This window comes from Crinia signifera, chromosome 19 (assembly GCF_055691185.1).
Source record: "Crinia signifera chromosome 19, ASM5569118v1, whole genome shotgun sequence".
NCBI lineage: Eukaryota > Metazoa > Chordata > Amphibia > Anura > Myobatrachidae > Crinia > Crinia signifera.
In genome coordinates, this window is record NC_139226.1 from 61073674 (window position 1) to 61088861 (window position 15188).

Below are 15188 nucleotides of genomic sequence, written 5' to 3' on the forward strand. Positions count from 1 at the left end.
GGGTACAGCAGTGTGAAAAAGGTATATGGGGCCTATATATTATCACTTCATTTCTACCAAAATAGGTGAAAATTATTATTTTCACTTACTTTTGTAGAAAATAAGCACCTCACAGAGGCAGGAACATCTCATGCACCGTTTTCGGCTATCACCCCCGAACCATCACGCCGCGGCCGGAACATTTATTGCGCCGGTTCCGCCTTTCACTCCCAAAAGCACCTCGTCGCGGCCAGAACATCTCATGTGTCGGTTCCGGCTTTACTCGCCCAAGCACCCTGCCAAGGTGGTGACATTTCTTTCACAGGTTCCAGCTTTCACCCTCCAGGCACATAGCTGAGTATGGAAAAAGTTATTTGCTGGTTTCGGTTTTCACACCCCAATCAAGTGTGATAGGGTACAGCGGTTTGAAAGTGGTATATTGAGTCCATATATTATCATTTTATTTCGACCAAAGTAGGTGAAAATTATTATTTTCACTCACTTTTGTAGAAAATAAGCACTTCACCCTCCAGGCACATAACTGCGTATGGAAAAAGTTATTTGCCAGTTCCGGTTTCCACACCCCAATCAAGTGTGATAGGGTACAGCAGTGCGAAAAAGGTATATGGGGACTATATATTATCACTTCATTTCTATCAAAATAGGTGAAAATTATTATTTTCACTTACTTTTGTAGAAAATAAGCACCTCACAGCGGCAGGAACATCTCATGCACCGTTTTCGGCTTTCACCCCCCAACCATCACGCCGCGGCCGGAACATTTCTTGCGCCGGTTCCAGCTTTCACACCCAAAAGCACCTCGTCGCCGCCAGAACATCTCATGCGTCGGTTCCGGCTTCACTCCCCAAGCACCCTGCCAAGGTGGTGACATTTCATTCACAGGAAAATGCTTTCACCCTCCAGGCACATAGCTGAGTATGGAAAAAGTTATTTGCTGGTTTCGGTTTTCACACCCCAATCAAGTGTGATAGGGTACAGCGGTGTATAAGTGGTATATTGAGCCTATATCTTATCATTTTATTTCTACCAAAGTAGGTGAAAATTATTATTTTCACTCACTTTTGTAGAAAATAAGCACCTCACCCTCCAGGCACATAGCTGCGTATGGAAAAAGTTATTTGCCAGTTTCGGGTTTCACACCCCAATCAAGTGTGATATGGTACAGCAGTGTGAAAAAGGTATATGGGCCTATATATTATCACTTCATTTCTATCAAAATAGGTGAAAATTATTATTTTCACTTACTTTTGTAGAAAATAAGCACCTCACAGCGGCAGGAACATCTCATGCACCGTTTTCGGCTTTCACCCCCCAACCATCACGCCGCGGCCGGAACATTTCTTGCGCCGGTTCCGGCTTTCACTCCCAAAAGCACCTCGTCGCGGCCAGAACATCTCATGCGTCGGTTCCGGCTTTACTCCCCCAAGCACCCTGCCAAGGTGGTGACAGTTCATTCACAGGTTCCAGCTTTCACCCTCCAGGCACATAGCTGAGTATGGAAAAAGTTATTTACTGGTTTTGGTTTTCACACCCCAATCAAGTGTGATAGGGTACAGCGGTGTGAAAGTGGTATATTGAGCCTATATATTATCATTTTATTTCGACCAAAGTAGGTGAAAATTATTATTTTCACTCACTTTTGTAGAAAATAAGCACCTCACCCTCCAGGCACATAGCTGCATATGGAAAAAGTTATTTGCCAGTTTCGGTTTTCACACCCCAATCAAGTGTGATAGGGTACAGCAGTGTGAAAAAAGTTATATGGGGCTCTATATATTTTATCACTTCATTTCTACCAAAGTAGGTGAAAATTATTATTTTCACTTACTTTTGTAGAAAATAAGTACCTCACAGCGGCAGGAACATCTCGTGCACCGTTTTCGGCTTTCACCCCCCAACCATCACTCCGCGGCCGGAAGATTTCTTGCGCCGGTTCCAGCTTTCACACCCAAAAGCACCTTGTCGCGGCCAGAACATCTCATGCGTCGGTTCCGGCTTCACTCCCCAAGCACCCTGCCAAGGTGGTGACATTTCATTCACAGGAAAATGCTTTCACCCTCCAGGCACATAGCTGAGTATGGAAAAAGTTATTTGCTGGTTTCGGTTTTCACACCCCAATCAAGTGTGATAGGGTACAGCGGTGTGAAAGTGGTATATTGAGCCTATATATTATCATTTTATTTCTACCAAAGTAGGTGAAAATTATTATTTTCACTCACTTTTGTAGAAAATAAGCACCTCACCCTCCAGGCACATAGATGCGTATGGAAAAAGTTATTTGCCAGTTCCGGTTTTCACACCCCAATCAAGTGTGATAGGGTACAGCAGTGCGAAAAAGGTATATGGGGACTATATATTATCACTTCATTTCTACCAAAGTAGGTGAAAATTATTATTTTCACTTACTTTTGTAGAAAATAAGTACCTCACAGCGGCAGGAACATCTCGTGCACCGTTTTCGACTTTCACCCCCCAACCATCACTCCGCGGCCGGAAGATTTCTTGCGCCGGTTCCAGCTTTCACACCCAAAAGCACCTTGTCGCGGCCAGAACATCTCATGCGTCGGTTCCGGCTTTACTCCCCCAAGCACCCTGCCAAGGTGGTGACATTTCATTCACAGGTTCATGCTTTCACCCTCCAGGCACAGAGCTGCTTATGGAGCAGGTTATTCGCCGTGTACAGTTTTCACACCCCAATCAAGTGTGATAGGGTACAGCGGTGTGAAAGTGGTATATGGGGCCTATGTACTATCACTTAATTTTTATCAAAGTAGGTGAAAATTATTATATTCACCTACTTTAGTACAAAATAAGTATTCTTGACATTCAATAAAAAGGCAATGCAGACAATATCACTGATATCTCCTGCACAGATATCAGTCCTGATTTGGCTCGCTGTCTGCATAAAATAATATAAGGACCTAAATTCATCAAACTTTAAACGTAATGTACGGGTCTATAAGAAATATACACATTTGATAAACACGCATGTATGCCAGCAAGATATTATCGCGCCTCCTTACCTGTTGTGGGTAGCTGCTTCTGCCATCCGACGTTTGGAATATGCTGTAGTAAAAATGACGTCACAGTAGTCCAGAGATGTAGGTGGGTAAGTAGTTGACATCACAATTCATTCATGGAGAAGGTCTACCTGAAAAAAAGAAGGAGGCGCGATAATATGTTCATGACATACATGCATATTTATTAATACTGTGTCTTACATCGTAACACTCATAAATGCAGTACTGTACAGACAACACAAGTCATCCTTATCAGTCCCTGCCCCAGTGATTGCAAATACATGCTACAGCACATATTAGACCCTTAACTGTGGACCCGGCACTCAGTTTTACAAACTGAGCAGGTCCCCGGGTACGTACTTTGCAGCAGCCAGTCTTGAGGAGCTGTCAGGGACTTTCACCCCCCAAGCACCTCACAGTGCCTGGAACATCTCATGCGCCAGTTTAGGCTTTCACCCCCCTTCATGCACATCGCAAAAGCATGGCAATCTCATGCGCCAGATATGGCACCTTGCCAAAGCACCTCGCCATGGCCGTAACATTTCATGCGCTGGTTCCAGCTTTCACTCCCAAAAGCACCTCGTCGCGGCCAGAACATCTCATGCGTCGGTTCCGGCTTTACTCCCCCAAGCACCCTGCCAAGGTAGTGACATTTCATTCACAGGTTCCAGCTTTCACCCTCCAGGCATATAGCTGAGTATGGAAAAAGTTATTTGCTGGTTTCGGTTTTCACACCCCAATCAAGTGTGATAGGGTACAGCGGTGTGAAAGTTGTATATTGAGCCTATATATTATCATTTTATTTCGACCAAAGTAGGTGAAAATTATTATTTTCACTCACTTTTGTAGAAAATAAGCACCTCACCCTCCAGGCACATAGCTGCATATGGAAAAAGTTATTTGCCAGTTTCGGTTTTCACACCCCAATCAAGTGTGATAGGGTACAGCAGTGCGAAAAAGGTATATGGGGCCTATATATTATCACTTCATTTCTACCAAAATAGGTGAAAATTATTATTTTCACTTACTTTTGTAGAAAATAAGCACCTCACAGCGGCAGGAACATCTCATGCACCGTTTTCGGCTTTCACCCCCCAACCATCACGCCGCGGCCGGAACATTTCATGCGCCGATTCCGGCTTTCACTCCCAAAAGCACCTTGTCGCGGCCAGAACATCTCATGCGTCGGTTCCGGCTTTACTCCACCGAGCACCCTGCCAAGGTGGTGACATTTCATTCACAGGTTCCAGCTTTCACCCTCCAGGCACATAGCTGAGTATGGAAAAAGTTATTTGCTGGTTTTGGTTTTCACACCCCAATCAAGTGTGATAGGGTACAGCGGTGTGAAAGTGGTATATTGAGCCTATATATTATCATTTTATTTCTACCAAAGTAGGTGAAAATTATTATTTTCACTCACTTTTGTAGAAAATAAGCACCTCACCCTCCAGGCACATAGCTGCGTATGGAAAAAGTTATTTGCCAGTTTCGGGTTTCACACCCCAATCAAGTGTGATAGGGTACAGCAGTGCGAAAAAGGTATATGGGGCCTATATATTATCACTTCATTTCTATCAAAATAGGTGAAAATTATTATTTTCACTTACTTTTGTAGAAAATAAGCACCTCACAGCGGCAGGAACATCTCATGCACCGTTTTCGGCTTTCACCCCCCAACCATCACGCCGCGGCCGGAACATTTCTTGCGCCGGTTCCAGCTTTCACACCCAAAAGCACCTCGTCGCGGCCAGAACATCTCATGCGTCGGTTCCGGCTTCACTCCCCAAGCACCCTGCCAAGGTGGTGACATTTCATTCACAGGAAAATGCTTTCACCCTCCAGGCACATAGCTGAGTATGAAAAAAGTTATTTGCTGGTTTCGGTTTTCACACCCCAATCAAGTGTGATAGGGTACAGCGGTGTGAAAGTGGTATATTGAGCCTATATATTATCATTTTATTTCTACCAAAGTAGGTGAAAATTATTATTTTCACTCACTTTTGTAGAAAATAAGCACCTCACCCTCCAGGCACATAGCTGCGTATGGAAAAAGTTATTTGCCAGTTTCGGGTTTCACACCCCAATCAAGTGTGATAGGGTACAGCAGTGCGAAAAAGGTATATGGGGCCTATATATTATCACTTCATTTCTATTAAAATAGGTGAAAATTATTATTTTCACTTACTTTTGTAGAAAATAAGCACCTCACAGCGGCAGGAACATCTCATGCACCGTTTTCGGCTTTCACCCCCCAACCATCACGCCGCGGCCGGAACATTTATTGCGCCGGTTCCGGCTTTCACTCCCAAAAGCACCTCGTCGCGGCCAGAACATCTCATGCGTCGGTTCCGGCTTTACTCCCCCAAGCACCCTGCCAAGGTGGTGACAGTTCATTCACAGGTTCCAGCTTTCACCCTCCAGGCACATAGCTGAGTATGGAAAAAGTTATTTACTGGTTTTGGTTTTCACACCCCAATCAAGTGTGATAGGGTACAGCGGTGTGAAAGTTGTATATTGAGCCTATATATTATCATTTTATTTCGACCAAAGTAGGTGAAAATTATTATTTTCACTCACTTTTGTAGAAAATAAGCACCTCACCCTCCAGGCACATAGCTGCATATGGAAAAAGTTATTTGCCAGTTTCGGTTTTCACACCCCAATCAAGTGTGATAGGGTACAGCAGTGCGAAAAAGGTATATGGGGCCTATATATTATCACTTCATTTCTACCAAAATAGGTGAAAATTATTATTTTCACTTACTTTTGTAGAAAATAAGCACCTCACAGCGGCAGGAACATCTCATGCACCGTTTTCGGCTTTCACCCCCCAACCATCACGCCGCGGCCGGAACATTTCTTGCGCCGATTCTGGCTTTCACTCCCAAAAGCACCTTGTCGCGGCCAGAACATCTCATGCGTCGGTTCCGGCTTTACTCCCCCAAGCACCCTACCAAGGTGGTGACATTTCATTCACAGGTTCCAGCTTTCACCCTCCAGACACATAGCTGAGTATGGAAAAAGTTATTTGCTGGTTTTGGTTTTCACACCCCAATCAAGTGTGATAGGGTACAGCGGTGTGAAAGTGGTATATTGAGCCTATATATTATCATTTTATTTCAACCAAAGTAGGTGAAAATTATTATTTTCACTGACTTTTGTAGAAAATAAGCACCTCACCCTCCAGGCACATAGCTGCATATGGAAAAAGTTATTTGCCAGTTTCGGTTTTCACACCCCAATCAAGTGTGATAGGGTACAGCAGTGTGAAAAAGGTATATGGGGCTCTATATATTTTATCACTTCATTTCTACCAAAGTAGGTGAAAATTATTATTTTCACTTACTTTTGTAGAAAATAAGTACCTCACAGCGGCAGGAACATCTCATGCACCGTTTTCGGCTTTCACCCCCCAACCATCACGCCGCGGCCGTAACATTTCTTGCGCCGGTTCCGGCTTTCACTCCCAAAAGCACCTCGTCGCGGACAGAACATCTCATGCGTCGGTTCCGGCTTTACTCCACCGAGCACCCTGCCAAGGTGGTGACATTTCATTCACAGGTTCCAGCTTTCACCCTACAGGCACATAGCTGAGTATGGAAAAAGTTATTTGCTGGTTTTGGTTTTCACACCCCAATCAAGTGTGATAGGGTACAGCGGTGTGAAAGTGGTATATTGAGCCTATATATTATCATTTTATTTCTACCAAAGTAGGTGAAAATTATTATTTTCACTCACTTTTGTAGAAAATAAGCACCTCACAGAGGCAGGAACATCTCATGCACCGTTTTCGGCTATCACCCCCCAACCATCACACCGCGGCCGGAACATTTCTTGCGCCGGTTCCGGCTTTCACTCCCAAAAGCACCTCGTCGCGGCCAGAACATCTCATGCGTCGGTTCCGGCTTTACTCGCCCAAGCACCCTGCCAAGGTGGTGACATTTCTTTCACAGGTTCCAGCTTTCACCCTCCAGGCACATAGCTGAGTATGGAAAAAGTTATTTGCTGGTTTCGGTTTTCACACCCCAATCAAGTGTGATAGGGTACAGCGGTTTGAAAGTGGTATATTGAGTCCATATATTATCATTTTATTTCGACCAAAGTAGGTGAAAATTATTATTTTCACTCACTTTTGTAGAAAATAAGCACCTCACCCTCCAGGCACATAGCTGCGTATGGAAAAAGTTATTTGCCAGTTCCGGTTTCCACACCCCAATCAAGTGTGATAGGGTACAGCAGTGTGAAAAAGGTATATGGGGCCTATATATTATCACTTCATTTCTACCAAAATAGGTGAAAATTATTATTTTCACTTACTTTTGTAGAAAATAAGCACCTCACAGAGGCAGGAACATCTCATGCACCGTTTTCGGCTATCACCCCCGAACCATCACGCCGCGGCCGGAACATTTATTGCGCCGGTTCCGGCTTTCACTCCCAAAAGCACCTCGTCGCGGCCAGAACATCTCATGTGTCGGTTCCGGCTTTACTCGCCCAAGCACCCTGCCAAGGTGGTGACATTTCTTTCACAGGTTCCAGCTTTCACCCTCCAGGCACATAGCTGAGTATGGAAAAAGTTATTTGCTGGTTTCGGTTTTCACACCCCAATCAAGTGTGATAGGGTACAGCGGTTTGAAAGTGGTATATTGAGTCCATATATTATCATTTTATTTCGACCAAAGTAGGTGAAAATTATTATTTTCACTCACTTTTGTAGAAAATAAGCACTTCACCCTCCAGGCACATAACTGCGTATGGAAAAAGTTATTTGCCAGTTCCGGTTTCCACACCCCAATCAAGTGTGATAGGGTACAGCAGTGCGAAAAAGGTATATGGGGACTATATATTATCACTTCATTTCTATCAAAATAGGTGAAAATTATTATTTTCACTTACTTTTGTAGAAAATAAGCACCTCACAGCGGCAGGAACATCTCATGCACCGTTTTCGGCTTTCACCCCCCAACCATCACGCCGCGGCCGGAACATTTCTTGCGCCGGTTCCAGCTTTCACACCCAAAAGCACCTCGTCGCCGCCAGAACATCTCATGCGTCGGTTCCGGCTTCACTCCCCAAGCACCCTGCCAAGGTGGTGACATTTCATTCACAGGAAAATGCTTTCACCCTCCAGGCACATAGCTGAGTATGGAAAAAGTTATTTGCTGGTTTCGGTTTTCACACCCCAATCAAGTGTGATAGGGTACAGCGGTGTATAAGTGGTATATTGAGCCTATATCTTATCATTTTATTTCTACCAAAGTAGGTGAAAATTATTATTTTCACTCACTTTTGTAGAAAATAAGCACCTCACCCTCCAGGCACATAGCTGCGTATGGAAAAAGTTATTTGCCAGTTTCGGGTTTCACACCCCAATCAAGTGTGATATGGTACAGCAGTGTGAAAAAGGTATATGGGCCTATATATTATCACTTCATTTCTATCAAAATAGGTGAAAATTATTATTTTCACTTACTTTTGTAGAAAATAAGCACCTCACAGCGGCAGGAACATCTCATGCACCGTTTTCGGCTTTCACCCCCCAACCATCACGCCGCGGCCGGAACATTTCTTGCGCCGGTTCCGGCTTTCACTCCCAAAAGCACCTCGTCGCGGCCAGAACATCTCATGCGTCGGTTCCGGCTTTACTCCCCCAAGCACCCTGCCAAGGTGGTGACAGTTCATTCACAGGTTCCAGCTTTCACCCTCCAGGCACATAGCTGAGTATGGAAAAAGTTATTTACTGGTTTTGGTTTTCACACCCCAATCAAGTGTGATAGGGTACAGCGGTGTGAAAGTGGTATATTGAGCCTATATATTATCATTTTATTTCGACCAAAGTAGGTGAAAATTATTATTTTCACTCACTTTTGTAGAAAATAAGCACCTCACCCTCCAGGCACATAGCTGCATATGGAAAAAGTTATTTGCCAGTTTCGGTTTTCACACCCCAATCAAGTGTGATAGGGTACAGCAGTGTGAAAAAAGTTATATGGGGCTCTATATATTTTATCACTTCATTTCTACCAAAGTAGGTGAAAATTATTATTTTCACTTACTTTTGTAGAAAATAAGTACCTCACAGCGGCAGGAACATCTCGTGCACCGTTTTCGGCTTTCACCCCCCAACCATCACTCCGCGGCCGGAAGATTTCTTGCGCCGGTTCCAGCTTTCACACCCAAAAGCACCTTGTCGCGGCCAGAACATCTCATGCGTCGGTTCCGGCTTCACTCCCCAAGCACCCTGCCAAGGTGGTGACATTTCATTCACAGGAAAATGCTTTCACCCTCCAGGCACATAGCTGAGTATGGAAAAAGTTATTTGCTGGTTTCGGTTTTCACACCCCAATCAAGTGTGATAGGGTACAGCGGTGTGAAAGTGGTATATTGAGCCTATATATTATCATTTTATTTCTACCAAAGTAGGTGAAAATTATTATTTTCACTCACTTTTGTAGAAAATAAGCACCTCACCCTCCAGGCACATAGATGCGTATGGAAAAAGTTATTTGCCAGTTCCGGTTTTCACACCCCAATCAAGTGTGATAGGGTACAGCAGTGCGAAAAAGGTATATGGGGACTATATATTATCACTTCATTTCTACCAAAGTAGGTGAAAATTATTATTTTCACTTACTTTTGTAGAAAATAAGTACCTCACAGCGGCAGGAACATCTCGTGCACCGTTTTCGACTTTCACCCCCCAACCATCACTCCGCGGCCGGAAGATTTCTTGCGCCGGTTCCAGCTTTCACACCCAAAAGCACCTTGTCGCGGCCAGAACATCTCATGCGTCGGTTCCGGCTTTACTCCCCCAAGCACCCTGCCAAGGTGGTGACATTTCATTCACAGGTTCATGCTTTCACCCTCCAGGCACAGAGCTGCTTATGGAGCAGGTTATTCGCCGTGTACAGTTTTCACACCCCAATCAAGTGTGATAGGGTACAGCGGTGTAAAAGTGGTATATGGGGCCTATGTACTATCACTTAATTTTTATCAAAGTAGGTGAAAATTATTATATTCACCTACTTTAGTACAAAATAAGTATTCTTGACATTCAATAAAAAGGCAATGCAGACAATATCACTGATATCTCCTGCACAGATATCAGTCCTGATTTGGCTCGCTGTCTGCATAAAATAATATAAGGACCTAAATTCATCAAACTTTAAACGTAATTTACGGGTCTATAAGAAATATACACATTTGATAAACACGCATGTATGCCAGCAAGATATTATCGCGCCTCCTTACCTGTTGTGGGTAGCTGCTTCTGCCATCCGACGTTTGGAATATGCTGTAGTAAAAATGACGTCACAGTAGTCCAGAGATGTAGGTGGGTAAGTAGTTGACATCACAATTCATTCATGGAGAAGGTCTACCTGAAAAAAAGAAGGAGGCGCGATAATATGTTCATGACATACATGCATATTTATTAATACTGTGTCTTACATCGTAACACTCATAAATGCAGTACTGTACAGACAACACAAGTCATCCTTATCAGTCCCTGCCCCAGTGATTGCAAATACATGCTACAGCACATATTAGACCCTTAACTGTGGACCCGGCACTCAGTTTTACAAACTGAGCAGGTCCCCGGGTACGTACTTTGCAGCAGCCAGTCTTGAGGAGCTGTCAGGGACTTTCACCCCCCAAGCACCTCACAGTGCCTGGAACATCTCATGCGCCAGTTTAGGCTTTCACCCCCCTTCATGCACATCGCAAAAGCATGGCAATCTCATGCGCCAGATATGGCACCTTGCCAAAGCACCTCGCCATGGCCGTAACATTTCATGCGCTGGTTCCAGCTTTCACTCCCAAAAGCACCTCGTCGCGGCCAGAACATCTCATGCGTCGGTTCCGGCTTTACTCCCCCAAGCACCCTGCCAAGGTAGTGACATTTCATTCACAGGTTCCAGCTTTCACCCTCCAGGCATATAGCTGAGTATGGAAAAAGTTATTTGCTGGTTTCGGTTTTCACACCCCAATCAAGTGTGATAGGGTACAGCGGTTTGAAAGTGGTATATTGAGCCCATATATTATCATTTTATTTCTACCAAAGTAGGTGAAAATGATTATTTTCACTCACTTTTGTAGAAAATAAGCACCTCACCCTCCAGGCACATAGCTGCGCATGAAAAAAGTTATTTGCCAGTTCCGGTTTTCACACCCCAATCAAGTGTGATAGGGAACAACAGTGCGAAAAAGGTATATGGGGCCTATATATTATCAATTCATTTCTACCAAAATAGGTGAAAATTATTATTTTCACTTACTTTTGTAGAAAATAAGCACCTCACAGCGGCAGGAACATCTCATGCGCCGTTTTCGGCTTTCACCCCCCAACCATCACGCCGCGGCCGGAACTTTTCTTGCGCCGGTTCCGGCTTTCACTCCCAAAAGCACCTCGTCGCGGCCAGAACATCTCATGCGTCGGTTCCGGCTTTACTCCACCGAGCACCCTGCCAAGGTGGTGACATTTCATTCACAGGTTCCAGCTTTCACCCTCCAGGCACATAGCTGAGTATGGAAAAAGTTATTTGCTGGTTTCGGTTTTCACACCCCAATCAAGTGTGATAGGGTACAGCGGTTTGAAAGTGGTATATTGAGTCCATATATTATCATTTTATTTCTACCAAAGTAGGTGAAAATTATTATTTTCACTCACTTTTGTAGAAAATAAGCACCTCACCCTCCAGGCACATAGCTGCGTATGGAAAAAGTTATTTGCCAGTTTCGGGTTTCACACCCCAATCAAGTGTGATAGGGTACAGCAGTGCGAAAAAGGTATATGGGGCCTATATATTATCACTTCATTTCTATCAAAATAGGTGAAAATTATTATTTTCACTTACTTTTGTAGAAAATAAGCACCTCACAGCGGCAGGAACATCTCATGCACCGTTTTCGGCTTTCACCCCCCAACCATCACGCCGCGGCCGGAACATTTCTTTCGCCGGTTCCAGCTTTCACACCCAAAAGCACCTCGTCGCGGCCAGAACATCTCATGCGTCGGTTCCGGCTTCACTCCCCAAGCACCCTGCCAAGGTGGTGACATTTCATTCACAGGAAAATGCTTTCACCCTCCAGGCACATAGCTGAGTATGGAAAAAGTTATTTGCTGGTTTCGGTTTTCACACCCCAATCAAGTGTGATAGGGTACAGCGGTGTGAAAGTGGTATATTGAGCCTATATATTATCATTTTATTTCTACCAAAGTAGGTGAAAATTATTATTTTCACTCACTTTTGTAGAAAATAAGCACCTCACCCTCCAGGCACATAGCTGCGTATGGAAAAAGTTATTTGCCAGTTTCGGGTTTCACACCCCAATCAAGTGTGATAGGGTACAGCAGTGCGAAAAAGGTATATGGGGCCTATATATTATCACTTCATTTCTATTAAAATAGGTGAAAATTATTATTTTCACTTACTTTTGTAGAAAATAAGCACCTCACAGCGGCAGGAACATCTCATGCACCGTTTTCGGCTTTCACCCCCCAACCATCACGCCGCGGCCGGAACATTTATTGCGCCGGTTCCGGCTTTCACTCCCAAAAGCACCTCGTCGCGGCCAGAACATCTCATGCGTCGGTTCCGGCTTTACTCCCCCAAGCACCCTGCCAAGGTGGTGACAGTTCATTCACAGGTTCCAGCTTTCACCCTCCAGGCACATAGCTGAGTATGGAAAAAGTTATTTACTGGTTTTGGTTTTCACACCCCAATCAAGTGTGATAGGGTACAGCGGTGTGAAAGTTGTATATTGAGCCTATATATTATCATTTTATTTCGACCAAAGTAGGTGAAAATTATTTTTTACTCACTTTTGTAGAAAATAAGCACCTCACCCTCCAGGCACATAGCTGCATATGGAAAAAGTTATTTGCCAGTTTCGGTTTTCACACCCCAATCAAGTGTGATAGGGTACAGCAGTGCGAAAAAGGTATATGGGGCCTATATATTATCACTTCATTTCTACCAAAATAGGTGAAAATTATTATTTTCACTTACTTTTGTAGAAAATAAGCACCTCACAGCGGCAGGAACATCTCATGCACCGTTTTCGGCTTTCACCCCCCAACCATCACGCCGCGGACGGAACATTTCATGCGCCGATTCCGGCTTTCACTCCCAAAAGCACCTTGTCGCGGCCAGAACATCTCATGCGTCGGTTCCGGCTTTACTCCCCCAAGCACCCTACCAAGGTGGTGACATTTCATTCACAGGTTCCAGCTTTCACCCTCCAGACACATAGCTGAGTATGGAAAAAGTTATTTGCTGGTTTTGGTTTTCACACCCCAATCAAGTGTGATAGGGTACAGCGGTGTGAAAGTGGTATATTGAGCCTATATATTATCATTTTATTTCAACCAAAGTAGGTGAAAATTATTATTTTCACTGACTTTTGTAGAAAATAAGCACCTCACCCTCCAGGCACATAGCTGCATATGGAAAAAGTTATTTGCCAGTTTCGGTTTTCACACCCCAATCAAGTGTGATAGGGTACAGCAGTGTGAAAAAGGTATATGGGGCTCTATATATTTTATCACTTCATTTCTACCAAAGTAGGTGAAAATTATTATTTTCACTTACTTTTGTAGAAAATAAGTACCTCACAGCGGCAGGAACATCTCATGCACCGTTTTCGGCTTTCACCCCCCAACCATCACGCCGCGGCCGTAACATTTCTTGCGCCGGTTCCGGCTTTCACTCCCAAAAGCACCTCGTCGCGGACAGAACATCTCATGCGTCGGTTCCGGCTTTACTCCACCGAGCACCCTGCCAAGGTGGTGACATTTCATTCACAGGTTCCAGCTTTCACCCTCCAGGCACATAGCTGAGTATGGAAAAAGTTATTTGCTGGTTTTGGTTTTCACACCCCAATCAAGTGTGATAGGGTACAGCGGTGTGAAAGTGGTATATTGAGCCTATATATTATCATTTTATTTCTACCAAAGTAGGTGAAAATTATTATTTTCACTCACTTTTGTAGAAAATAAGCACCTCACAGAGGCAGGAACATCTCATGCACCGTTTTCGGCTATCACCCCCCAACCATCACACCGCGGCCGGAACATTTCTTGCGCCGGTTCCGGCTTTCACTCCCAAAAGCACCTCGTCGCGGCCTGAACATCTCATGCGTCGGTTCCGGCTTTACTCGCCCAAGCACCCTGCCAAGGTGGTGACATTTCTTTCACAGGTTCCAGCTTTCACCCTCCAGGCACATAGCTGAGTATGGAAAAAGTTATTTGCTGGTTTCGGTTTTCACACCCCAATCAAGTGTGATAGGGTACAGCGGTTTGAAAGTGGTATATTGAGCCTATATATTATCATTTTATTTCTACCAAAGTAGGTGAAAATTATTATTTTCACTCACTTTTGTAGAAAATAAGCACCTCACAGAGGCAGGAACATCTCATGCACCGTTTTCGGCTATCACCCCCCAACCATCACACCGCGGCCGGAACATTTCTTGCGCCGGTTCCGGCTTTCACTCCCAAAAGCACCTCGTCGCGGCCTGAACATCTCATGCGTCGGTTCCGGCTTTACTCGCCCAAGCACCCTGCCAAGGTGGTGACATTTCTTTCACAGGTTCCAGCTTTCACCCTCCAGGCATATAGCTGAGTATGGAAAAAGTTATTTGCTGGTTTCGGTTTTCACACCCCAATCAAGTGTGATAGGGTACAGCGGTTTGAAAGTGGTATATTGAGCCCATATATTATCATTTTATTTCTACCAAAGTAGGTGAAAATGATTATTTTCACTCACTTTTGTAGAAAATAAGCACCTCACCCTCCAGGCACATAGCTGCGCATGAAAAAAGTTATTTGCCAGTTCCGGTTTTCACACCCCAATCAAGTGTGATAGGGAACAACAGTGCGAAAAAGGTATATGGGGCCTATATATTATCAATTCATTTCTACCAAAATAGGTGAAAATTATTATTTTCACTTACTTTTGTAGAAAATAAGCACCTCACAGCGGCAGGAACATCTCATGCGCCGTTTTCGGCTTTCACCCCCCAACCATCACGCCGCGGCCGGAACTTTTCTTGCGCCGGTTCCGGCTTTCACTCCCAAAAGCACCTCGTCGCGGCCAGAACATCTCATGCGTCGGTTCCGGCTTTACTCCACCGAGCACCCTGCTAAGGTGGTGACATTTCATTCAC

General features: G+C 44.4%; 1 long non-coding RNA gene across 7 annotated transcripts in view; it reads right to left on the reverse strand.

Annotated features, from left to right (window-relative positions):
- LOC146042592 (uncharacterized) overlaps positions 1-15188 on the reverse strand; it is a 750533-nt gene that overhangs the window by 109931 nt on the left and 625414 nt on the right. The window lies entirely within an intron of this gene.